The sequence below is a fragment of the Orcinus orca genome, chromosome 2, assembly GCF_937001465.1.
Source record: "Orcinus orca chromosome 2, mOrcOrc1.1, whole genome shotgun sequence".
NCBI classification, from domain to species: Eukaryota; Metazoa; Chordata; class Mammalia; order Artiodactyla; family Delphinidae; genus Orcinus; species Orcinus orca.
In genome coordinates this window covers 193164117-193188431 of record NC_064560.1, presented here as the reverse complement: position 1 = coordinate 193188431, position 24315 = coordinate 193164117, and the positions used below count along the sequence as shown (strand labels likewise).

The 24315-nt window shown below is 49.0% G+C and overlaps 1 protein-coding gene and 1 long non-coding RNA gene across 6 annotated transcripts in view; one reads left to right on the top strand and one right to left on the bottom strand.

Moving 5' to 3' along the window:
• BDKRB2 (bradykinin receptor B2) overlaps positions 1–2719 on the bottom strand; it is a 33297-nt gene extending 30578 nt beyond the window's left edge. For all 4 annotated transcript variants that reach the window (XM_049705413.1, XM_033419686.2, XM_049705414.1 and 1 more), the window contains exon 1: positions 2239–2719. The gene's annotated coding sequence lies outside the window, so the exon portion shown is untranslated. The remainder of the gene's footprint in view (positions 1–2238) is intronic.
• The window catches only part of LOC117199611 (uncharacterized), a 69320-nt gene continuing 47464 nt past the window's right edge, over positions 2460–24315 (top strand). The window contains exons 1-3 of one of the 2 annotated variants that reach the window (XR_007475297.1): positions 2460–2583; positions 13582–13722; positions 14608–14633. This is a non-coding gene — a long non-coding RNA (uncharacterized LOC117199611). Of the gene's footprint in view, positions 2584–13581; positions 13743–14607; positions 14634–24315 lie in introns of both variants that reach the window. The other variant, XR_007475296.1, reaches the window with a different exon arrangement.

The window sequence follows — 24315 nt, the reverse complement described above, 5'->3', positions numbered from 1 at the left end:
TGGGTTTGGACAAATGTGTAATGACATGTATCCGCCATTACAGCTTCATGCAGAGTAGTTTCACTGCCCTAAAAATCTTCTGTGCTCTGTGCATTCATTCCTCCCTCCCCCCAACTTTGGCAACCACTGATGTTTTTCACTGTCTCCATAGTTCTGCCTTTCCCAGAATGTCATATAATAGGAATCCTACAGTACGTAGCCTTTTCAGGTTGGCTTCTTTCACTTAGTAACATGCTCTGTGTGCTTTTAGTGCCTGCCAAGTGACCAGTATTCATTTATTCATCCATCCACCCATCCATCTACCCATCCATCCACCCATCCTTCCATCCATCCAGCTATCCATCCAGCCATCTACCCATCCAGCCATCCACCCACCCATCTACCATTCAGTCATTCAGCAAATACTGACCTGTGCCCACTTTATGGTAGGCACGGTTCTCAGTGCAGGCGAGCCAGCTGTGAATGGACAGACATGATCCCTACTTTGATTTTGAAAACCAGAATCCCCTGGAGGGTCTGCAGGGCAATCTCCAGTGCCCTCTCTGACCCCAACGCTGCACAGGTCAGAAAGGCAGCCATTAATGTTACCCTCGGATCCCCTCTGAACTTTTTATCCAGGCACGGTCACTGTGTTAGCAGAGACCACGTGGCACGGCTCTTTCCCCTGCTTGGTGCCGTTGGCCAGCATGTCTCCAGTTCGGTCTAATCCCATGTCCTTAGTCTCACCATTCGTCAATCATCGGAACCTTCCTATAAGTGACAGACCTGAGTCCCAAAGAGGTCAAGACCTTTCCCGGACCCTGAGCAGAGGGCTTTGCTCAGTTACGTCCTGGCTCGGAGACTCAGTTTCCTCATGTGTTCTGTGATGGCCTCGGAGCGCATGACTGCAGGGGTTCTGTGAGTTCCCGGCAGAGCTGGGATGAGACCCTGGGGTCCTGGCTACGGGGCCAGTGTGGGAGCCTGCATCTGCAGTGTTCTCCAAATCCCCTTCTCCTGGCTCGTCCCCACCCCCCGCTTGACTCCTGTCCCGAACGGGAGAAAAACAGTGAACTCTTCCTTCAAGTTTGTGGGGCTCCTATTGTGGAATGTCCCCTTCACCCCGACTGCTGCCAGGGCCCAGAAGTACACAGAACAGTTTTCCTCCAGATAAGGAGGATGGACAGTGTCCTGTGGGGTCACTCACCCTGCCCCCAGCCACCCACTGAGAGAAGGAATAAGAGGCGGCTTGGCCCTGGGGCCCCCATGGCCCACTCCTGGGCCAGAGCTCCCACTTCCTGTGGACTGGTGGGAGCCCCAGGCAACCTGACTCAAGGAGGCACATTCTCACCTGCCTGGGAGAGCAACTCCCACCTCCCACCCCGGCGCAGCCTGGGGAAACTACCTGCCCTCGGCAGCTCTGATAACCGCTACGATTTATTGAGCACCTACTGCACATGCGACACTTCACTTCATCAGCCCATTTCTGTCTTTGCCCCCCATCCTGCCAGGTCAGCTTTCTGGCTCAGGAAACTGGGGAAAAAAACAGACTCAAAAACATTACCCAGGGGATGAGAGCAGAGCTTGGTGCCAACCCAGGGCTGGATGCAAAGCCCACGCTCTGAACAAACAAACTGTTTTATCCCTCCGTCCTGGACAGCCAGGACCAGACAAGAGGGATGCGAAGCTTGTCTGAGTTATCACCACCACCGCCCCAACGCACATCATCAGCCGTCCTTTACAAACCCCCTTCCGTCTGTGGTCTGATTAACTCCAGCCGCCCCGGGGAGCAGGCGAGCAGGGTACTTTGCAGACGAGAAACTGAGGCTCAGAGAGGTTAAGTAACTTGTCCAGGGTCACATAGGGCCAATGAGCGGTAGGGCTATGAGTGAAAAGCCAGATTCTTGAGTCTAAACCCCACACCTTCCCTGCTTTACCACCCTCTCCGCTTTAGTGCAGGAATCCACCCAAAAGTCAGGTCACTAAATGACATAAATACACACCTGCCTGTCTGTCTCCTCCATTCAGGGAGAAGACAAACCTAGAACAAACAAGAACATTTCTCTTGCTGGGAGTCCTTCTTGTTACCTGTAGGGAAGGAAGGGAACTATCCCAAACTCCCTAGGACCTGAGGAAAACTTCTCACCCAGTCTGGGAATCAGCCCGCATGTCACCCATCTGCCCGCCCTCCCTCTGTGTTCGGTCTGCCTGTCCTTCCCCGAGAAGGTGAGGCGGCTGGACCAGCCCCTGCCCGGCACCCACCTTGTTCGGAGCACAAACGCGGGCACTTCGTAGCTCCCTGGTCCAGCGGGGCTGCCCAAGGGCCCCAGTCCTCCGAGGAGCCTCCGGAGCTGAGCTGGAGTGGCAGCGGGAACAGATCATCTTTCAAGGGCTGGGCTGTGATGTCATCACCATGCTGGGCACTTCCTCCCTCCACCTCCAGCCTAGACCAGAGCTCCGGCTCCTGCCCAGCGCCGGCCCCAGCCAGGCTGGCTGCAGCTTCCAGATCCCAGACCTACAGAGGCCAAGTGGGTAGCTGCATCTGCCCAGGGCTCCTGCTGCCCTCCGTGCCTGGGGGGCTGGGCCAGCCGCATGGATGATTTCCAGGTTAGTCCATGGAATGTTCTCTTGTGTAGACAGGCTGCCCTTTAGAGGCTCGGATTGGCAAACGCGTTCTGGGCTCCAAGTCAGCCTGGATTTCAGTCTCCGTGCTGCCGCTTTCCTGGCAAAAAACCTCGGGCAGGTGACTTAACATCTCTGAACTCTGAAATGTAGCTGACGGTGAAAAATCTCAGAGAGGGGAGTGGTGAGGATTAGTAACAGTCCTGACGTGTATATAACTTCTACTGTGGCAGGCGCTTTTTTAAAGCCCGTAAATGCATTAACTCAGCTAATCCTCCCAGGAACCCAGGCAGTCTGGCTCCAAACTCTGTTCTTAACCACTTTCCCATCCCTTTTCTCAACTAAATGAAAATTTGGTGTGAATATTGGATGCATAGCAGGTGACCCTTAAAATACTAGTTTTCTTCTTTCTGGTATTGAGGTAGGTAGCTGACACACTCCACAAGTGAATCCATTTGTCTAACAGCACATTTATTGCTTATCATTATTTCTTTTCCCTGTGTGGTTGTTTTGTGTCCGAGTTCAGGTGTAAAGCAGTGGGCATTTACACAGAAGGTAGAAACAAGGGTGGCCAGGGAGGCAGGGGAGTTCTGATTTTTTTTTATGCCATGTATACTTCCAAAGGGATGATGGCAGCAGAAACTCGGAAATGTCTTCAGAGACAGAACACCTTTCCCTGTCGTGTTTTCTGGTGACACTTCCGGATCTGTGCCTCTGAGACTCCACCATTTCTTTGGGGGTGTTTGCCTGTGGTTTCCTCACACTTCAACACTGGTTGGCTTTCTTAGCTTCGCTCTGGAGACTAACTGACAATCCACAGCACTTAACACTCCCAGAAGCTTAGAAGCTGCGAAGTATGGGGGCCTTCGAACATTTTTGGAAAAAGTCTTAAAGCCTTTCCTTCAAAAGAGAGCTGATGACGTGGGTCCGGTGGGACTGGGGGAATAAACGGGAGGGTCACGACTCCACCTGCCATCTCCCCTTCCCCTGTAACTTCTCTGAACCAAGTCTTCAAACCAGCGACTGAGTCCAACTCCATTATCAGAGATACGGGGAAACTGAGTCCCAGAAGGGTTAACGGGGAGGCCTGGGATCTAGGCCTGACTTGCCTGTGAACTGGTTGCATAAACTTGAATGTGGTCCTTTCCCTGACCTGGTGTCTCAGTGACCCCTCTGCACAGTGGCTGGTTCTACGGTGCTGGGACTCCTTGATCTGAGGTTTCTGACTTCCTAGATGGGAGCAGTGCTCTGTGGACAGGCTGCCTGGTGTCCACCAGCCCTATAACATGGACTGCGCTCTATGCTTTTTCCAGGATAGAGGATCTATAGTCTTCGTCAAATTACTGAAAGGATCTTCTATGATCCAAAGCATCTTGAGTCCCTCAGACATCAGAGAGAGAGAGAGACCTTGTGAGGTCCCTTCCAGCTCCCATATTCTAGGGTTCTACTTCTACGAGATGAAAAATCTTCAGAGATCTGAATCCAGTGCTGATGCTTCTGTAAATACTATTGACAGAGAGAGCTCCAAAAGGCATCGTCCGTCTACACACTTCCCCATCCACCACTGTAATATAGTTTTTTTTGCGGGGGTGGGGGTGGGGGGGATGCTATCTTGACCCAGTTTTGAAATCCTGGCTGGCGGTTGGTCAATTCTTCTTAAACAGCTGAGTTCACACTCCCATCACTTCCCTTCTCGGGCTTTCACACTCTGGGCCACTATGCACCTGCCCTAATCACACGGGGGCCAGGTACCAAACAAATATGGACAGCCCCTATACCCTGGAACTTACAAAATGATTCAAAGTAGCCAATCCACAGGGAGCCTGAGAAAGCTGCCTGACCCATCTTGCTTGCTGTACATAAGCTCTCCCCGTAGCACCTGCTTGCTGTTACTCTGTCCCCAGGTGCAGCCCCTGTGCGGCCCTGCCTGGAAGACTTCTCTCCTTTGGGGAAGTAATTAACAAAAAGTTGTGCCTTTCATCTATCTGAGTGCCGTGTGTCATGTCTCTCCAACAAAAGAATCTTTAAATCTTGTAAAATAATCCCCCACTCTTCCATTCACCTACACTTGTATCTACCCATTCACCCATCCACCCACCCGCTCTGCCACCCACCCATCTGTCCATCCATCCATCCATCCACCGATTTATCAGACATCCGCATAGGTAGTCTGTGCACTGTGAGGCAGAAGTGAACGAATAATGCACCCATGTCTGGAAGGAGCCCACCACTGAGGCCAGGGAACCATTTCGAAAGGAATTTCTCACAAACTCAGTAACAACCCACTCATTTATATCTGGATCGGCACATATCTGTATTTCATTTTTGCTGTGAGAAAATTTAGCTAAACCCTTCCTGCGAAATCTGACACCCCTGACTTATCCTACCCCTTTCCACTTATCCACTTGGCTGGGGTCACAAGGGGGCTCAGCCCTGCCAGGACTCCGGCTCCAGCCAGCCCGGGGGTCTTCAGGGACAACTAGAGGAGGCACCAGGTTCCTCCTGCATGTAACCCTGATGGCCTCCACACGAAGCCAGGGCCCCTCTGTGGCTTGGTGAGAACCGACCCCTGGCCTCTCCAGCTCAAGTCCGAACCTAAGCCTTAGCAACGCGCAGTCATCTAAGTCTCCCAAATGTGGCAGATGGCAGCTGACTCCACACCTCTGCACGTGCAGTGATCTCTGTTTGGAGCGCCCTTCCTTTGGAAACTCCCGCCCTTCTTTTAGGGGCCGCTCACAGGCCTTTTCCTGATGTGCCTGGTGGAGGCTGCACCTCGCCTGCACTCAGCACCCTGGCCGCTTCCCTTCACAGTGCTGAGTTTTCCTCCATGCCCCCTGGACATGAATCCCATGAGGCAGGGACTCCTGTCTTATTTATTACCCTGTCTGTTATCATCCAGCACATAGCAGGGCCCCTGTGAACTCCTGCCGGTGGAATGAAGACACAGGTCAGTCCACGGGCAAAAGCCCCCAGATGCAACCTCGCTGGGGTGGAGAAAAGAGCCCATAAAACAGAACAGCAGGAAAGCAAGCGACGTGTGCACGTGTATGCACACGTGTTTGTTTATGTATGTCTGTCCCTCCATCCCAGTGTTCCAGAACTTCCTCTCCAAATGTCTGTGTGTGAGGCTGAGGTCCTCAGTCCCCTCCCCAGGAAGGCCCTTCTCCATCCACCTCCAGAAGTGGGCTGTGCTTTTGTCCAGAGCTCTGTGGTCTTGACCAGAAAGCAACCCCCGTTCTGTCACTCGGCAGCCGCCCGGCATACCACAGGCAGACCAATCCTGAAAAACTGGGTGAGCACGGATTTTGATTCAGAGCGAAACACGCACAAAGCCTATAGTGTGGACTGGTTGACACTGATGCCCACGTCCACGGACCCTGCAGAGCAAGTCCCAGCCAACGTGCAGCCCCCTCCGTTCTGCCTCTGTTCTCGCCCCGACCCCCAGAGGCCCCCATAGCCCTGCAGGAAGCTTCGTCCTGGGCACAGCTGGCTCTCAGTCCCCAGCTCCGACCCCCGGGCTGTCCATTCCCCAGTGATAAGTTACTAGCCGATTACAGTCCTTCTGAGTAAAGGAGAATTAAAATTTTCATTTATTAACATGTATTTTACCATTCACCTTTATATCACTCAGCTTGAAGTGCAAATATCTGTGCGTTTAACTCACGTGTGAAATCACTGAGATAGTTCCATTTCTATTCTGCAGTTTATACGTGCATATGCCTTTTGTTCTTTCCAGAACAGTGGAAACATGGAGAGAGCAAACTCTTCTGCTTTGATTTAACTCCTTGATATGGGTTGTTTTCCTCACAATTTCTGTCCGACTAGACTTTCCCACACCCTGTCCCCAGATTTAGGGCATGAGTGAAATCCTTGCTATTTCTGGTGCAAAGACCTTCAGAGCTGCGATCAGAGAGGAACTTGAGGAAGGAGGTGGGGGCGAAGGGCACAGGGAGGCTAATCTTTCCTCCGTCTGTCTGTCTGTCTCCCTGCTGCCCTGGGAGGTGGATGGGGGCCTCGTCCTGCTGGGCCGGCAGGTTGGTGGGAAGGAGGCCTCGGTTGCCGGTCGGCCTGGCCACACTGCTTCCTACCTCTGTCCTCAGCCCTGGGGCTGCCGCTGCTCTTACGCCCAGAGGTGATTCCTCACTTCCTGCCCGGGCAGCAGGCTGGGGGGCTGCCGAGTTTGGGAAATCCTAAGGGTAAGGAGCCCAGGCTGATTCCTGGCATCCCTTGCCCCTCTTCTCCAGGGACTGACCGCTGAGCCAGGGTCCCCAGGGAGCCGGCTCTACCTGCAGGGTCCTCGTGCCTCCCATGGAATCTGGGACCCCAGGTCCGGTGCCCACTAGGCTCGGTGCTGAGGCCCCTCCTTTCCCCTTCCCACCCCCTCATCAGGAGACTGAAGCTCCGAGAGGGGATTTACCCTAGTGAGTGGCGCCCTCGGATCTCCCTACTCTGGGTATTTCATAGAAACGGAATCCTATGACATGTGGCCTTTGGGGCCTGGCTTCTTACACGCAGTGTCATGTTTTTGAGACTCAGCCACATGGCGGCACATAGCGGTCCTTCATTCCTGTTTGTGGCTCAGCAATGCTCCGTCCTATGGCTGGACCACATCTGCTTGTCCCTTCCCCCATGGATGGACTTCGGGGCTGTTTCTCCCTTTCAACCACTGTGAATAACGTTGCCAGGAGCACTCAGGTAGAAGTGTTTGTCTGGGTTCCTGTTTTCAGTCTTTTGGGGATGTACCCAGCTGGGCCACGTGGTAACTCTGCTTCACTTTTGGAGGAAGAGCCAGACTGTCTTCACAGCAGCCGCATCAGGAAGCGCCCCTACCCCTTGCTGTTCCCCATAGGTAGGGGAACCCCTTGCTGTTCCCCCTTGCTGTTCCTCATAGGTTCAAACACCTAGAGCACTGATGCTGCTGGAGGGTTGCGGAGAAGGACACTGCCCTGGGGGGCATTCTGGAGCGAGCAGAACCCTACGGGGCCTTTCCCAGACAGACCCCTCCCTGATATCCTCTGCTGTAGCTCCTCTCTGAAGTACCTGGTTAATAGCATCTGATGCACATTTCCTGAGTTTTTCAGATGCTAACACCACCACCAAAGGGAAGAAATTAACTTGGATAATCACAAGCATGCAGCCCCCAGACCTTCTGGCGCCTAAGGATTGATAAGGTTAATTCCCTGTGATACTGCTCTGTTATCTCACCATCAACCAATCAGAGAACTGTGCACAAGCTGATCACAGACCCTGGGGTGCCCCGCCCTCGCCTGGCCTTTAAAAACGCTCTGCCCCTATGGTACTGTATAGCACAGGGAACTCTGCTCATTATGAAATAACCTAAAAGGGAAAAGAATTTGAAAGAAGAATAGATATGTATAACTGAATCACTTTGCTGTATACCTGAAACACAACATTGTTAATCAATTGTACTCCAATATAAAATAAAATTTTTTTTAATTAAATAAAAAATAGGGCTTCCCTGGTGGCGCAGTGGTTGAGAGTCCGCCTGACGATGCAGGGGACACGGGTTCGTGCCCCAGTCCGGGAGGATCTTACATGACGCGGAGCGGCTGGGCCCGTGAGCCATGGCCGCTGGGCCTGCGCGTCCAGAGCCTGTGCTCTGCAAAGGGAGAGGCCACAGCAGTGAGAGGCCCGCGTACCGCAAAAAAATAAAAAAATAAAGAGCTGTAAATTGCTGCTCTCAAAAAAAAAAAAAAAGCTTTGCTGAAACTTTTCAGGGAGTTTGGGGTTTTGGGGGGCACGCGCCACCCGTTCTCCTTGTTTGACCCTGCGATAAACCTTCCTCTGCTCCAGACTCTGACATTTCGGTTTGTTTGGCCTCCCTGTACGTCGGGCACATGAACTTGCGTTCAGTAACAATTCGAGTTTCTACTGACTCAGTGGACTAACCGTTGATCACCATCAACATCAGCCTCCATTTCACTTCATCCATTTGTTTCCTGTATTTTCAGTTCAGAGAGGTGCATTCCCACGTGCTACGCATCAGAGTCTCACAACTAAGAAGAAATGTTGAGTAACCTGCCCAAGGTCCCCCAGCTAGAGGGTGGCTGAGCTGGAGCAGGAATCCAGGCCTCCTCTGCACTGTAGCCTGCAGACGGGAGCCTCTGTTTCCCAGTGGACGTGGCCCCCGAGAGCCAGCCGTTCCCTGGAGCTCTCTGCTCCCCTTCCCTCTCTGCCCAGGCTGGCACTGCATTCAGATTCTGAATTCGCCCCAACTCTCCCTGGGAGAGAGAAACTTAGTACACAGCATTCTGGGCCACATTCCTCTGCCTGGGGGCCTCCAACCCGGTGCCCTTCACTCTTGAGTAATTTCCCTTTGGCTCACCTTCAAGTTTGTTTTCCTAACGCAGCCCCAGGCAGCTCCCAGCCTCCACCCCCTGCCCCAGCTGGTGAGTCCCATCCACCCTCTGGAAAACACAATCAGCCAGGCTCCCACATGCCCAGCACCTTGCTCTAGACAGGCCCCTCCAGGCAGGTTACAGGTGACATCTCCAACCCACACAGTCAGCTTCTAGGTGGGAACCATGTCCCCAGTGAGGAGACAGGCTCCCAGAGGTCAACAACCTGAGCCACCACTAGCCCAGACCCAGCCACTCTCACTCAGGCCACTGCCGTTAGCCCTGGCCAGTTTCCCACTTCCTCTCCTGCCCCTCCCACCCTTCCCTTTCACAGTTGCCAGAGGGATCTTTTTTTTTTTAATAGAAAACTTTAAAAAAATTGCACAGAGTCAAATTCCCTCTTTGTGGTGTCCAGTTGGTTCTGTGAGATTTGACAAAGGCAGAATCGTGTATCCACACCCTCGTGCCCCGCAGAACAATTCAATCACCCTGCACATTGCCTGCAGGCTCCTTTGCCGTCAACCCTCTCCAGTGCCCAGCTCTCTGGCAAGTGCTGATCTGTTTTCTATCCAGAGGGATTTTAAAGAAGGTAAAATCAGTCTCCGGTGCATCTAAAGTAAAATGCAGGTCCAGGCCTCTTGCTCACTCAGTGCATACCCTGCCACAGGACATTAGCATCGCCCACTCCTCCCCCAGGAATGTTCCTCCCTCTTCTCCCAGGGCCAACTGCTCTCCTCCCCAAGTCACAGCCTTAGTGGTTCCTTCTTGGGGGGGGCGGGTCTTCTCTGCCAGCCTGGCTAAGAAGGTGCCCTCCTTCCCACCTGGGGCCCTTCTACGGAACACCCACAAGGTGCAAAGTTGTATGTGTGTGCTCGTGTGTCTCCTTTGTCTGCCGTGAACTCATAGCTCCATAAGGGCAGAGCCGTGTCTACGCTACCCGCCAATCCACAGGCAGGCAGGTCCTAGGTGTTCAGAAAACACTCATTGAACAGATGAAGGGCGGCTGCTGATGGCAGTGAACCCAGTCTGTGTCTGACTCTCAATCTGTACCTTTTCCACTGTGCCTTGTGCGTCCCCAGAATTCTCACTCATCTGTCCATCTATCCATCCGTCTGTCCATCAAACACTCACTGAGGCCAGCTCTGTCCCTTGTGCCAGCCCAGGGCTCCCAGAGCTGGTAAGGCTGGCCCCTGCTTTCCCACGGTCAAGATTAACAGCTACCCATCCCCACCGTGCACTTAAGAGTGGGAGAGGACTCCCCCACCCATGTCCTCATGTTGCCTCTTCCTCCCAGCCCTGTGGGGTGAGTGACACTAGAATAATCAACAGAAGGGGAAGTGACCTGCCCAAGGAGAGCATGACCTGAAGATACCGCAGGACACCACAGCGCCCTCAGAGAAAGGCAGGAGATGGGCAAGAGGATGTGTCCTCAGGTGGGCAGAGAGGGAGTCTGGATCCCAGAGGGTCCACAGGAGAAGGAAGGGCGGAATGGACACCTCAGAGCTGGGGGGTCCCTCAGTGCCCCGCGGGGAAACAGGTCCAGAGAGGATGTTTTAGTCAGCCAGCCCATCCTTGAGGGTCCCTGTGTTTCTAGGGTGGGTCACAAAAGCAGATGCGTAGGAGACGTAGGGGAGGGGTGGCCTGGGGCCCGGGGAGGAACCAGCCCTGACGATGTCAGGGGAACATGAGCAAGTCCGTCCTGTTGTTTCTGCCCCATAAATAGGCACCACCTTCCAAACACCTCTCTGCTTCAAACACTGAGGGCGTGGAGGTGATGCCAGAAATAGGCCAGGGCCCCCCAAGCTGCAGAGATGGTGTGGGCGGTGACCGACTGCCCTTCTGGGAACCGAGCTCTGTTCTCTTCCCAGACCTGAGTGATTCAGAGTGAGGAGGTGACCTTTTCCTTTCCTGAGGGCTACGTTTTTAATTTCAGGGTTTATTTGAGTTGTTTGTTTGTTTGTTTTAGCAACCTAATGGAAGCCGAAGTGAATTATGTCAAATTATTGAGATGGACACAGCGCCTGGCCCAAGGGAAATGTGTGATAAACAGTTGCTGATTGATTAAGCAGATGCCTTCTCCCCCCTCCCCTGTGCGCAAGAGCACTTGAAGACCTACAATAGAAGGCTGGTCTTTGGCGCAGGTCTGTGCACCCAAGGCCATGAGCAGGTGGCCCAAGCCTGGCGGTGGGCGTGGGAGTGGGGACACTAGAGGCTGGGCTTGGAGGCTGTCCAGCCAGGAATGGTGTCCCAAAGCCACCTTGGAGCAGCTTCGCCTGTGTAGACACTGTTGCTGCCACTGCTGATGCGCCCAGGCCCTGGCACTGGACACTGGTGCATCAGGGAGCTGTGGGGCAGCTGCCGCCACCCTCCTGGGATGGGTTTCCAGGTCCTCACTAGCTTCTGATTCAAAGGCCATTTGGGAATGTCTGATTGGGACTCGTGGCCACATGACTGCACCCCAGTTGCAAGAGAGGCTGGGAAAGCATTTGCTATCCTCCAAAACTCATTGGGTGGGGGATCCCCCAAACTCAGCAAAGGTATTCCGAGACGGAGGGAGACCAACGGGAATAAACATGCTCACAGCAGTGCCCTATGGACCTTCCATGCTTAGGCCAACCCGTGTCTCATATCGCCATGCCTCTGGGCCTTTGCTTGTGCTGCTCTGTGCACTCAGCCTGACATTCTACTGCACATCCCCCCATCTGTGTGCATGACTATATATATTCCTCTTGCTCTGCTCCCCCCCATCACTCCCAATATGGTAATATAAAATATTTGGTTACATCGAGCATCAGTTTTCATGTTACTTTGTCTCTGATATGAAATGTTGTTTCTGGGTAGATGTATAAGATCTCTGCTGCTGCTTCTTCTTCTTCTTTTTTTTTTTTTTTTGTGGTATGCGGGCCTCTCACTGTTGTGGCCTCTCCCGCTGCGGAGCACAGGCTCTGGACGCGCAGGCTCAGCGGCCATGGCTCACGGGCCCAGCCGCTCCGCGGCATGTGGGCTCTTCCCGGACCGGGGCACGAACCCGTGTCCCCTGCATCGGCAGGCAGACTCTCAACCGCTGCGCCACCAGGGAAGCCCCTCTCTTCTTATTCTTGTTCCTCTTTTTTTTTATAGCATCTTGTTCTTGTTTAATGGATGCACTATTTCATCCTTATGAACATATAAATTATACTTTAAAAAATTTCTTCTAGTTTCTGCACTGCTTATCCTTGGTCTCTTTTCTTCTTTGCGTTTAGCTTAGAGGGTTTCCTCAAAGGGCCAGTTCCCTTAGCTGTCTGTTTCTTTTGAAGAGTGAGCTGTCCAAGGTTCTGCATACCTGGGCTGGCCTCAGTGCCAAGCGCACCTCATGGAGGAACAACCATGCAAGCAGGGAATGCTGTCGGGGAACCTCCAAATGTCAGTGCTGCAGTGTTTCCTCTGCAGCCACTCAGCTTCCCAGAGAAGAGCCTACCGATCCCCTGGCTTCCCAGGGACAGGTCTGTGGGTGCCAGAGCTCAATGTGCTGATGGTTACAGCTCCCTAGGCTGTTCAGCTTCACGCCTCACCTTTACGCCTTTCCATCTGATTTTTCCAGAGGATAAACCTCATGTCCTGGGGCTGGAGGTGGCATGGGAAGGAAGAAGCTGATGCAGGTGTCAGACAGGGGACCGGGAACCCAAACATTTTGTAGAGAAACTTTCATCCAATCTCCACTCCCCTTTTAGTCCAGAATCCAACATCCTCCTTTCGTGGTACCTGGTGCCTCAGACGCCGATCCCCTGTGGGTTCTGTGGTCAAGTGGTGTGTTTATATGGACTCTCCTTCTTCGTGCCCTTAGATGGAAACCATCTCCTTTCTGCCAGATTCCTCTTCTGCTTTCAGTCCACGAACAATGTCGTGACTCTCTCAGCTGCGAGTGCAGCTTCTCCTGCGTTTATGTTCTTATAGAGTATTACCATTTTTTGGTGATATCTCTCTTAATATTTTAAAGGGGTTTTGGGGAGACGCAGGAGATCCATTAATGGTGAATGTGCCACTTTTAACCAAAATTGGCATTTTACTTTCTATGACCTCCCTTCTTCCCACAGGACGTGCATGACTTTCCCCACACTGTGACATTGCCCGTTGTCCCTCCCTGTACCCCTGTCCCTCACTGCCCCCCATCCCCTCTCTACTAAGCTCACACAGCCCTGATGCCACTGTCGACTGAGAATTGCCAACCCCAGCCGGACCCCGAACAGCGCCTAGAATCGCCCATCGTTTCTCATCTACTGGTCCTTCTCTTTTCCTTCAAATTCCAAAATTTCCTCTTCCTCCAAGCAAATGACCCTCCTGCTACTTCACAGGGAAAACCAGAATCACTGGATGAGGGTTCCTCCTGTTCTCGTTACCACCATCCTCTCCAGCCTGGGTACCATCTTCAGGGACACATTTGCCCCTCCCCCACCCAGTCTCCACCCAGTAGCCCAAGGGCCCCTCCAAGAACATACATCAGCATCTGTCACTTAAAACCCTCACCGTTTCTCACTGTTCCTAGACTTGTCAACCTCCCCCTATGCCCCTCTACTCTCCACTCAAGCTTCCTTTCAGTCCCAGAAAGAGCATGCACTCAATATTTTTACATTTGCTTTTCTCCAAGGGTGATACTAAAAATATTGAACGATGGCAATATGCAATAACAGGGTCCCAGAGGCCTCCTGCTCTACGAGGAGTTACCCTTTAACGTCTGGATCGCGAGAAGACATTAGTTCCTGGGGCCGCTGTACCAAAGTGCAGCAAAGTGAGTGACTTAAACAGCAGGTATTTATTGTCTTGCATTTTTGGGGGCTGGAAGTCTGAGGTCAAGGTGTCGGCAGGACTGTGCTCCCTCTAAGGGTGTCGGCAGGCCTCACTCCCAGCTTCTTGGCTGTGACAGCTTAACTCCACTCTTCACATGGCGCTCTCCTGACGTGCATGTCTGTGTCCAAATTTCTCCTTTGTATAAGGACACGGTCATATTGGCTTAGGGACCCACCCTAATGACCTCCTCTTAACTTGATCATCTGTAAAGAACCTATTTCCAAATAAAGTCACATTCGTAGGGACTGGGGTTAGGGCTTCAAAGATTTTTCTAGGGGACACAATTCAATCCTTATGGGTTGACCAGAGTGCTGGCGGTGGGCATGTGGGAAAATATCTATTTATTAATGCATATGGAAGAAGGTCACTATTTTAATAACCAGGACATCCTGGCTGAATATGTACTCAGCCAGCCCTGGAACTCTCCCCATCACTTCCCATTCCCTTCATCTTGCAGCGTCCTCAGCTTAACCATACATGCCCCTGAGTCCCTGCCCTGGAAGCTCCGGCTGCAGGGGCTTGTAGCCGTGCCACGAGCACCACAGCACCCAGGCCTCCCTGCCTTGACCTGTCGGTTGAGAGCGATTATTTCCCTTCCCTGGGCACCTGGAACCCAGCAGGTGCTCCAGGGTTATTTGCATACGTGTCTTTTTTCCCATGGAGTCCTGGGGGCAGTGGCCTCCTCTCTTACACATCAGCCTCACCAGTGTGGTGGACACTGGAGAAATGGTGGATGAATAAACAAATGCTTTCATGAATGGATTTTTAACCCGTCCACCAATATCGGGCTGTATCAACAACCTTGCTTTGTTTTACACTCTGATAGGTGACATGGAACTCACAGGCCAGCAGGTAAGAGACTTAAACGAACATTTGGGGAGGGGAGGTTTGCTGTGTAAGATAAAATCTGACCTCCCGTGCTCCATCGTGAGAAGGAAATATGAGCTGCAGGTGGGGAAGGGCAGATCACAAAGGAAGGTCCCTAGGCAATCAGGGCTCTCTGAGAAAGGGGAGGAACGCTAAATCTATCGGGGTCGTCATTTCATGGTGGAGGTAAGTCAAATCACTATGCTGTAGAGTGAAGTAAGTCAGACAGAGAAAGAGAAATACGGTATGATGTCGCTTATATGCGGAATCTAAAAAGAAATGATACAAATGAACTTATTTACAAAACAGAAACAGACTCACAGATTTAGAGAATGAACTTACAGTTAAAGGGGAAGGGTGAGGAGAAGGGATAGTCAGGGAGTTTGGGATCGACATGTACACACGGCTATATTTAAGATGGATAACCAACAAGGACCTACTGTATAGCGCAGGGAACTCTGCTCAGTGTTATGTGGCAGCCTGGATGGGAGGGGAGTCTGGGGGAGAAGGGATACATGTATGTGTAGGGCTGAGTCGCTTTGCTGTGCTCCTGAAACGATCACAGCATTGTTAATCAGCTATACTCCAATATAAAATAAGAAGTTTTTAAAAAATTCAAAAAATGACTACACTGTACACCTTAAACTTATACAGGGCTGTTTGCCACTTACATCTCAATAAAACTGGAGGAAAAAACCCCACATATTCCTGAAGCCCAGCCCCAGAATTTCTAATTTAGTAGGTGCGAGCTGGGGCCTGGGAAGCGGGGCTTCTAACAAATTGTCAGGTAATGCTAATGCTGCTTGGCTTCAACTTGAGAATCACTGATAGAGTCAACAACTTCAAGGTAAAAATGGGAAGGCTAAAGCCCAGAAATGTGTCTTGCCCAGCAAAATTGGCTAATGCCCAGGATGGACGTAAAACCAAGTTGTCACCTTCAAGTCAGTATAACCCCTACAGCAGGCTGCCTTTGGGGCACTCCCTCAGGAGAGGATGCCTGCCTGACCTCGCAGTGATTCGAAGAACAACCACGGAAGGAAAGAATTAATACCTTGGTGGTGTTTCACCTGGCTCTATGTTTATATTGTATTTTAATGTCTGATTCCAGAATCAGTCATGTTCTTGACATCTGCACCAATCTTGCATCACCAAGCATTCTATTTTGTGTGTGGAGATCTGATCTGTTTTTAAAAGCAACATTGCAATCACAGTATCATTTTCAAAAGGCAATTCTAAAACTTACTAATCTTCTCTTCCTAATAATAGAGGGTTCTCAGGACTAAGGTCTGCTATTATAAGATCACTTTTCTCTGTAGTAGCCCCCTGGTAGATAACTGATTGGGGAACTAACAAAAAACCTACCATGATCATTGAGAGTAAGGAATTAAAGTAAGTACTGGGAGACAATTAAAAAAAAAAAAAGAAAGGGATTTCCCTGGTGGCACAGTGGGTAAGAATCCGCCTGCCAATGCAGGGGACATGGTTTTGAGCCCTGGTCCGGGAAGATCCCACATGTCGCAGAGCATCTAAGCCCGTGCACCGCAACTACTGAGCCTGCGCTCTAGAGCCCACGAGCCACAACTATTGAAGCCCGCACGCCTAGAGCCCGTGCTCCACAAGAGAAGCCACCGCAATGAGAAGCCTGCGCACCACAACAAAGACTAGCCCCCGCTCACCACAACTAGAGAAAGCCCGTGTGCAGCAACGAAGACCCAACACAGCCTAAAATGAAAAATAAATAAATAAATTTATTTTTAAAAAAAAGAAAGAAAAGAGAGGAAGGCTGGGAGCCATGATGCCCTGGCAGAGCCTCCATACGAGGGGGTCCGGAACAATGACGAGCTTGGCAGAAAGGCTCCATGTGGAGCACAGGGTTCCTCTCGGCTCCTTTGGAAGCTCGGCCAGGACTTTTCATTCCGTGGGGTCAGAGGACTTGGCGGTTCATTCCTGTTTGTCCTCTGCCCACCTCTGTCTACACCCCTCATGTGTTTTCACCAGGAGTGACCCCAAGTAACAGGTGGGGTTGACGCTGTCACCACGTGCCAGAGCTGTGGCCTTGGGGGTGGCCCGTTCAAATTGTCCCCGGTTCCGTGGTCAGGTCTTCTGCTCATTCAGGCTCAAGGGTCAACTCTCCAAGAGGCTCGCCGGACTGCACGATCTAAAGTAGCCTCCAGGGGGAGGGGCAAGATGGTGTAGGGGATTAAGAGGTATAAACCGCTATGTATAAAATAGACAAGCTATAAGGATATATTGTACCGCACAGGGAATATAGCCAACATGTTATAATAACTCGAAATGGAGTATAACCTTTAAAGATTGTGAATCTATGTTGTACCCCTGAAACTTACATAATATTGTAAATCAACTGTATCTCAAAAAGAGTAGTCTCTAACACGCACGCGTGCGTGAACACCCAAGCCACACAAACCCAAGTACACACTGCACACACATCCCACCAACACACATACACTGACACCACACACACACACACACACACAGCCCACACAAGGTGGTCCATTCTCGGCTCAGAAATTAAAATCTTAAATTGCAGGTGGAGACTCCGCGTGGTTAAACAACAGCCCCTCAGGTATGTGTGGATTTCTCGACTCCACCCTCAGGCACAGAGGTGCGGGGATCAGATGTCTGTGCTGCAGAGCTTCAGAGACACTGGGCATCCACCCCATCAGCCCAGAGGGTGTGAACCCAGGGTGCGGTTCACCTGACCCCCAGCTCTCTGGCCCGGGGTCTGTCTCAGCAAACCCTTCTGAGCTCCGCATGCTGGCACCCGGTCCCCTGCAGCGCCGCGAAGGCTGGTTGTGGACCCCGAGTGGTGGGCGTGCAGCCTGGGAGAGGGGCTGCCTGCTCCACACTCTGGATCTGCTGTGAATCTCAGCTGAGGCCCTCATCTTGCCCTGGCTGGGCTTCCTCATCTGTCAGATGCAGAAGGAAGACAGCACCGAGCTGACAGGCTTGTGTAAGGACTTAGTGGGCTACGCATCCATGGAGACTGAGACACAGGCTTCTGGGCAGGACGCTGTCTGGGAGGTGACCACGTGGACCAGAGGAGGAGCTGGTGGATGGGATGCTAGGAAGGCGGGCAGGCGATGCAAGGATGCTTTCCTGAATTGGCCACTGCTGCGGGTGCTGGGCCCTGTCACCTCGAGGACCTTCTAAGGTGGGTTGCACTGTGTCTCAGAAATGCCTGCCCTGGGACAAGAGAGAGAGGCATTTCCCCAACTCGGGGAGGGTTTCCCAGTGAAGCACTGGTTCCCCCACGCTCTTTTTTTTTTTTTTTTTTCCATTTTAACATCTTTATTGGAGTATAATTGCTTTACAATGGTATGTTAGTTTCAGCTTCACAACAAAATGAATCAGTTATATATATACATATGTTCCCATATCTCTTCCCGCTTGCGTCTCTCTCCCTCCCACCCTCCCTATCCCACCCCTCCAGGCGGTCACACAGCACCGAGCTGATCTCCCTGTGCTATGCGGCTGCTTCCCACTAGCTATCCACCTTACGTTTGGTAGTGTATATATGTCCATGCCTCTCTCTCGCTTTGTCACAGCTCACCCTTCCCCCTCCCCATAGCCTCAAGTCCATTCTCTAGTAGGTCTGTGTCTTTATTCCTGTCTTACCCCTAGGTTTTTCATGACATTTATTTTTCTTAAATTCCATATATATGTGTTAGCATACGGTATTTGTCTCTCTCTTTCTGACTTACTTCACTCTGTATGACAGACTCTAGGTCTATCCACCTCATTACAAATAGCTCAATTTCGTTTCTTTTTATGGCTGAGGAATATTCCATTGTATATATGTGCCACATCTTCTTTATCTATTCATCCGATGATGGGCACTTAGGTTGTTTCCATCTCTGGGCTATTGTAAATAGAGCTGCAATGAATATTTTGGTACATGACTCTTTTTGAATTATGGTTTCCTCAGGGTATATGCCTAGTAGTGGGATTGCTGGGTCATATGGTAGTTCTATTTGTAGTTTTTTAAGGAACCTCCATACTGTTCTCCACAGTGGCTGTATCAATTTACATTCCCACCAACAGTGTAAGAGGGTTCCCTTTTCTCCACACCCTCTCCAGCATTTATTGTTGCTAGATTTTTTGATGATGGCCATTCTGACTGGTGTGAGGTGATATCTCATTGTAGTTTTGATTTGCATTTCTGTAATGATTAATGATTTTGAGCATTCTTTCATGTGTTTGTTGGCAATCTGTATATCTTCTTTGGAGAAATGTCTATTTAGGTCTTCTGCCCATTTTTGGATTGGGTTGTTTGTTTTTTTGTTATTAAGCTGCATGAGCTGCTTATAAATTTTGGAGATTAATCCTTTGTCAGTTGCTTCATTTGCAAATATTTTCTCCCATTCCAAGGGCTCTCTTTTGGTCTTCTTTATGGTTTCCTTTGCTGCGCAAAAGCTTTTAAGTTTCATTAGGTCCCATTTGTTTATTTTTGTTTTTATTTCCATTTCTTTAGGAGGTGGGTCAAAAAGGACCTTGCTGTGATTTATATCATAGAGTGTCCTGCCTATGTTTTCCTCTAAGAGTTTGATAGTTTCTGGCCTTACATTTAGGTCTTTAATCCATTTTGAGCTTATTTTTGTGTATGGTGTTAGGGAGTGATCTAATCTCATACTTTTACATGTAGCTGTCTAGTTCTCCCAGCACCACTTATTGAAGAGGCTGTCCTTTCTCCACTGTATATTCCTGCCTCCTTTATCAAAGATAAGGTGACCATATGTGCATGGGTTTATCTCTGGGCTTTCTATCCTGTTCCATTGATCTATATTTCTGTTTCTGTGCCAGTACCATATTGTCTTGATTACTGTAGCTTTGTAGTATAGTCTGAAGTCAGGAAGCCTGATTTCTCCAGCTCCGTTTTTTGTTCTCAAGATTGCTTTGGCTATTCGGGGTCTTTTGTGTTTCCATACAAATTGTGAAATTTTTTGTTCCAGTTCTGTGAAAAATGCCAGTGGTAGTTTGATAGGGATTGCATTGAATCTGTAGATTGCTTTGGGTAGTAGAGTCATTTTTACAATGTTGAATCTTCTAATCCAAGAACATGGTGTATCTCTCCATCTATTTGTATCATCTTTAATTACTTTCATCAGTGTCTTATAATTTTCTGCATACAGGTCTTTTGTCTCCTTAGGTAGGTTTATTCCTAGATATTTCATTCTTTTTGTTGCAATGGTAAATGGGAGTGTTTTCTTGATTTCACTTTCAGATTTTTCATCATTAGTGTATAGGAATGCCAGAGATTTCTGTGCATTAATTTTGTATCCTGCTACTTTACCAAATTCATTGATTAGCTCTAGTAGTTTTCTGGTAGCAGCTTTAGGATTCTCTATGTATATATAGTATCATGTCAGCTGCAAAGAGTGACAGCTTTACTTCTTCTTTTCCGATTTGGTTTCCTTTTATATCCTTTTCTTCTCTGATTGCTGTGGCTAAAAATTCCAAAACTATGTTGAATAAGAGTGGTGAGAGTGGGCAACCTTGTCTTCTTCCTGATCTTAGTGGAAAAGCTTTCAGTTTTTCACCATTGAGGATGATGTTGGCTGTGGGTTTGTCATATATGGCCTTTATTATGTTGAGGAAAGTTCCCTCTATGCCTACTTTCTGCAGGGTTTTTATCATAAATGGGTGTTGAATTTTGTCAAAACCTTTCTCTGCATCTATTGAGATGATCATATGGTTTTTCTCCTTCAATTTGTTAATATGGTGTATCACGTTGATTGATTTGTGTATATTGAAGAATCCTTGCATTCCTGGAATAAACCCCACTTGATCATGGTGCATGATCCGTTTAATGTGCTGTTGGATTCTGTTTGCTAGTATTTTGTTGAGGATTTTTGCATCTATGTTCATCAGTGATATTGGCCTGTAGGTTTCTTTCTTTGTGACAGCCTTGTCTGGTTTTGGTATCAGGGTGATGGTGGCCTCGTAGAATGAGTTGGGGAGTGTTCCTCCCTCTGCTATATTTTGGAGGAGTTTGAGAAGGATAGGTGATAGCTCTTCTCTAAATGTTTGATAGAATTCGCCTGTGAAGCCATCTGGTCCTGGGCTTTTGCTTGTTGGAAGATTTTTAATCACAGTTTCAATTTCAGTGCTTGTGATTGGTCTGTTCATATTTTCTATTTCTTCCTGATTCAGTCTTGGCAGGTTGTGCATTTCTAAGAATTTCTCCATTTCTTCCAGGTTGTCCATTTTATTGGCATAGAGTTGCTTGTAGTAATCTTGCATGATCTTTTGTATTTCTGCAGTGTCAGTTCTTACTTCTCCTTTTTCATTTCTAATTTTATTGAATTGAGTCTTCTCCCTTTTTTTCTTGATGAGTCTGGCTAATGGTTTATCAATTTTATTTATCCTTTCAAAGAACCAGCTTTTAGTTTTATTGATCTTTGCTATCGTTTCCTTCATTTCTTTTCCATTTATTTCTGATCTGATTTTTATGATTTCTTTCCTTCTGCTAACTTTGGGGTTTTTTTGTTCTTCTTTCTCTAATTGCTTTAGGTGCAAGGTTAGGTTGTTTATTCGAGATGTTTCCTGTTTCTTAAGGTAGGATTGTATTGCTATAAACTTCCCTCTTAGAACTGCTTTTGCTGCATCCCATAGGTTTTGAGTCGTCATGTCTCCATTGTCATTTGTTTCTAGGTATTTTTTGATTTCCTCTTTGATTTCTTCAGTGATCACTTCGTTATTAAGTAGTGTATTGTTTAGCCTCCATGTGTTTGTATTTTTTACAGATCTTTTCCTGTAATTGATATCTAGTCTCATAGCGTTGTGGTCAGAAAAGATACTTGATACAATTTCAATTTTCTTAAATTTACCAAGGCTTGATTTGTGACCCAAGCTATGATCTATCCTGGAGAATGTTCCATGAGCACTTGAGAAAAATGTGTATTCTGTTGTTTTTGGATGGAATCTCCTATAAATATCAATTAAGTCCATCTTGTTTAATGTATCATTTAATCTTGTGTTTCCTTATTTATTTTCATTTTGGATGATCTGTCCATTGGTGAAAGTGGGGTGTTAAAGTCCCCTACTATGAATGTGTTACTGTCGATTTCCCCTTTTATGGCTGTTAGTATTTGCCTTATGTATTGGGGTGCTCCTATGTTGGGTGCATAAATATTTACAATTGTTATATCTTCTTCTTGGATCGATCCCTTGATCATTACGTAGTGTCCTTCTTTGTCTCTTCTAATAGTCTTTATTTTAAAGTCTATTTTGTCTGATATGAGAATTGCTACTCCAGCTTTCTTTTGGTTTCCATTTGCATGGAATATCTTTTTCCATCCCCTTATTTTCAGTCTGTATGTGTCTCTAGGTCTAAAGTGGGTCTCTTGTAGACAGCAAATATATGCGTTTTGTTTTTGTATCCATTCAGCCAATCTGTGTCTTTTGGTGGGAGCATTTAGTCCATTAACATTTAAGGTAATTATCGATATGTGTGTTCCCATTCCCATTTTCTTAATTGTTTTGGGTTCGTTATTGTAGGTCTTTTCCTTCTTTTGTGTTTCTTTCCTAGAGAAGTTCCTTTAGCAGTTGTTGTAGAGCTGGTTTGGTGGTGCTGAACTCTCTCAGTTTTTGCTTGTCTGTAAAGGTTTTAATTTCTCCATCAAATCTGAATGAGATCCTTGCTGGGTAGAGTAATCTTGGTTGCAGGTTTTTCTCCTTCAACACTTTAAATATGTCCTGCCACTCCCTTCTGGCTTGCAGAGTTTCTGCTGAAAGATCAGCTGTTAACCTTATGGGGATTCCCTTGTGTGTTATTTGTTGTTTTTCCTTTGCTGCTTTTAATATGCTTTCTTTGTATTTAATTTTTGACAGTTTGATTAATATGTGTCTTGGCGTATTTCTCCTTGGATTTATCCTGTATGGGACTCTCTGTGCTTCCTGGACTTGATTAACTATTTCCTTTCCCATATTAGGGAAGTTTTCAACTATAATCTCTTCCAATATTTTCTCAGTCCCTTTCTTTTTCTCTTCTTCTTCTGGAACCCCTATAATTCGAATGTTGGTGCATTTAATGTTGTCCCAGAGGTCTCTGAGACTGTCCTCAGTTCTTTTCATTCTTTTTTCTTTATTTTGCTCTGCATTAGTTATTTCCACTATTTTATCTTCCAGGTCACTTATCCATTCTTCTGCCTCAGTTATTCTGCTATTGATCCCATCTAGAGTATTTTTCATTTCATTTATTGTGTTGTTCATCATTGTTTGTTTCATCTTTAGTTCTTCTAGGTCCTTGTTAACTGTTTCTTGCATTTTGTCTATTCTATTTCCAAGATTTTGGATCATCTTTACTATCATTATTCTGAATTCTTTTTCAGGTAGACTGCCTATTTCCTCTTCATTTGTTAGGTCTGGTGGGTTTTTATCTTGCTCCTTCATCTGCTGTGTGTTTTTCTGTCTTTTCATTTTGCTTATCTAACTGTGTTTGGGGTCTCCTTTTTGCAGGCTGAAGGTTCATAGTTCCTGTTGTTTTTTGTGTCTGTCCCCAGTGGCTAAGGTTGGTTCAGTGGGTTGTGTAGGCTTCCTGGTGGTGGGTACTAGTGCCTGTGTTCTGGTGGATGAGGCTGGATCTTGTCTTTCTGGTGGGCAGGTCCACGTCTGGTGGTGTGTTTTGGGGTGTCTGTAGACTTATTATGATTTTGGGCAGCCTCCCTGCTAATGGGTGGGGTTGTGTTCCTGTCTTGCTAGTTGTTTGGCATAGGGTGTCCAGCACTGTAGCTTGCTGGTCGTTGAGTGTAGCTGGGTGCTGGTGTTGAGATGGAGCTATCTGGGAGATTTTCGCCGTTTGATATTATGTGCAGCTGGGAGGCATCTTGTGGACCAGTGTCCTGAAGTTGGCTCTCCCACCTCAGAGGCACAGCACTAACTCCTGGCTGCAGCACCAAGAGCCTTTCATCCACACAGCTCCTTAATTTGGGATGATTCGTTGTCTATTCTTGTATTCCACAGATGCAGGGTACATCAAATTGATTGTGGAGCTTTAATCCACTGCTTCTGAGGTTGCTGGGAGAGATTTCCCTTTCTCTTCTTTGTTCTCACAGCTCCCAGGGGCTCAGCTTTGGATTTGGCCTCGCCTGTGCGTGTAGGTCGCCGGAGGGCGTCTGTTCTTTGCTCAGACAGGACGGGGTTAAAGGAGCCGCTGATTCGGAGGCTCTGGCTCACTCAGGCCGGGGGTAGGGAGGGTCACGGAGTGCGGGGCGGGCCTGCGGCACCAGAGGCCAGCGTGACGTTGCCAGCCTGAGGCGCGCCGTGCGTTCTCCCGGGGGAGTTGTCCCTGGATCCCGGGACCCTGGCAGTGGCGGGCTGCACAGGGTCCCCAGAAGGGGGTGTGGATAGTGACCTGTGTTCGCACACAGGCTTCTTGGTGGCGGCAGCAGCGGCCTTAGCGTCTCATGTCTGTCTCTGGGGTCCGCACTTTTAGCCGCGTCTCGCGCCCGTCTCTGGAGCTCCCTTAAGCAGCGTTCTTAATCCCCTCTCCTCACGCACCAGGAAATAAAGAGGGAAGAAAAAGTCTCTTGCCTCTTTGGCAGGTCCAGACTTTTCCCCGGACTCCCTCCCGGCTAGCCGCGGTGCACTAACGCTCTGCAGGCTGTGTTCACGCCGCCAACCCAAGTCCTCCCCCGGTGCTCCG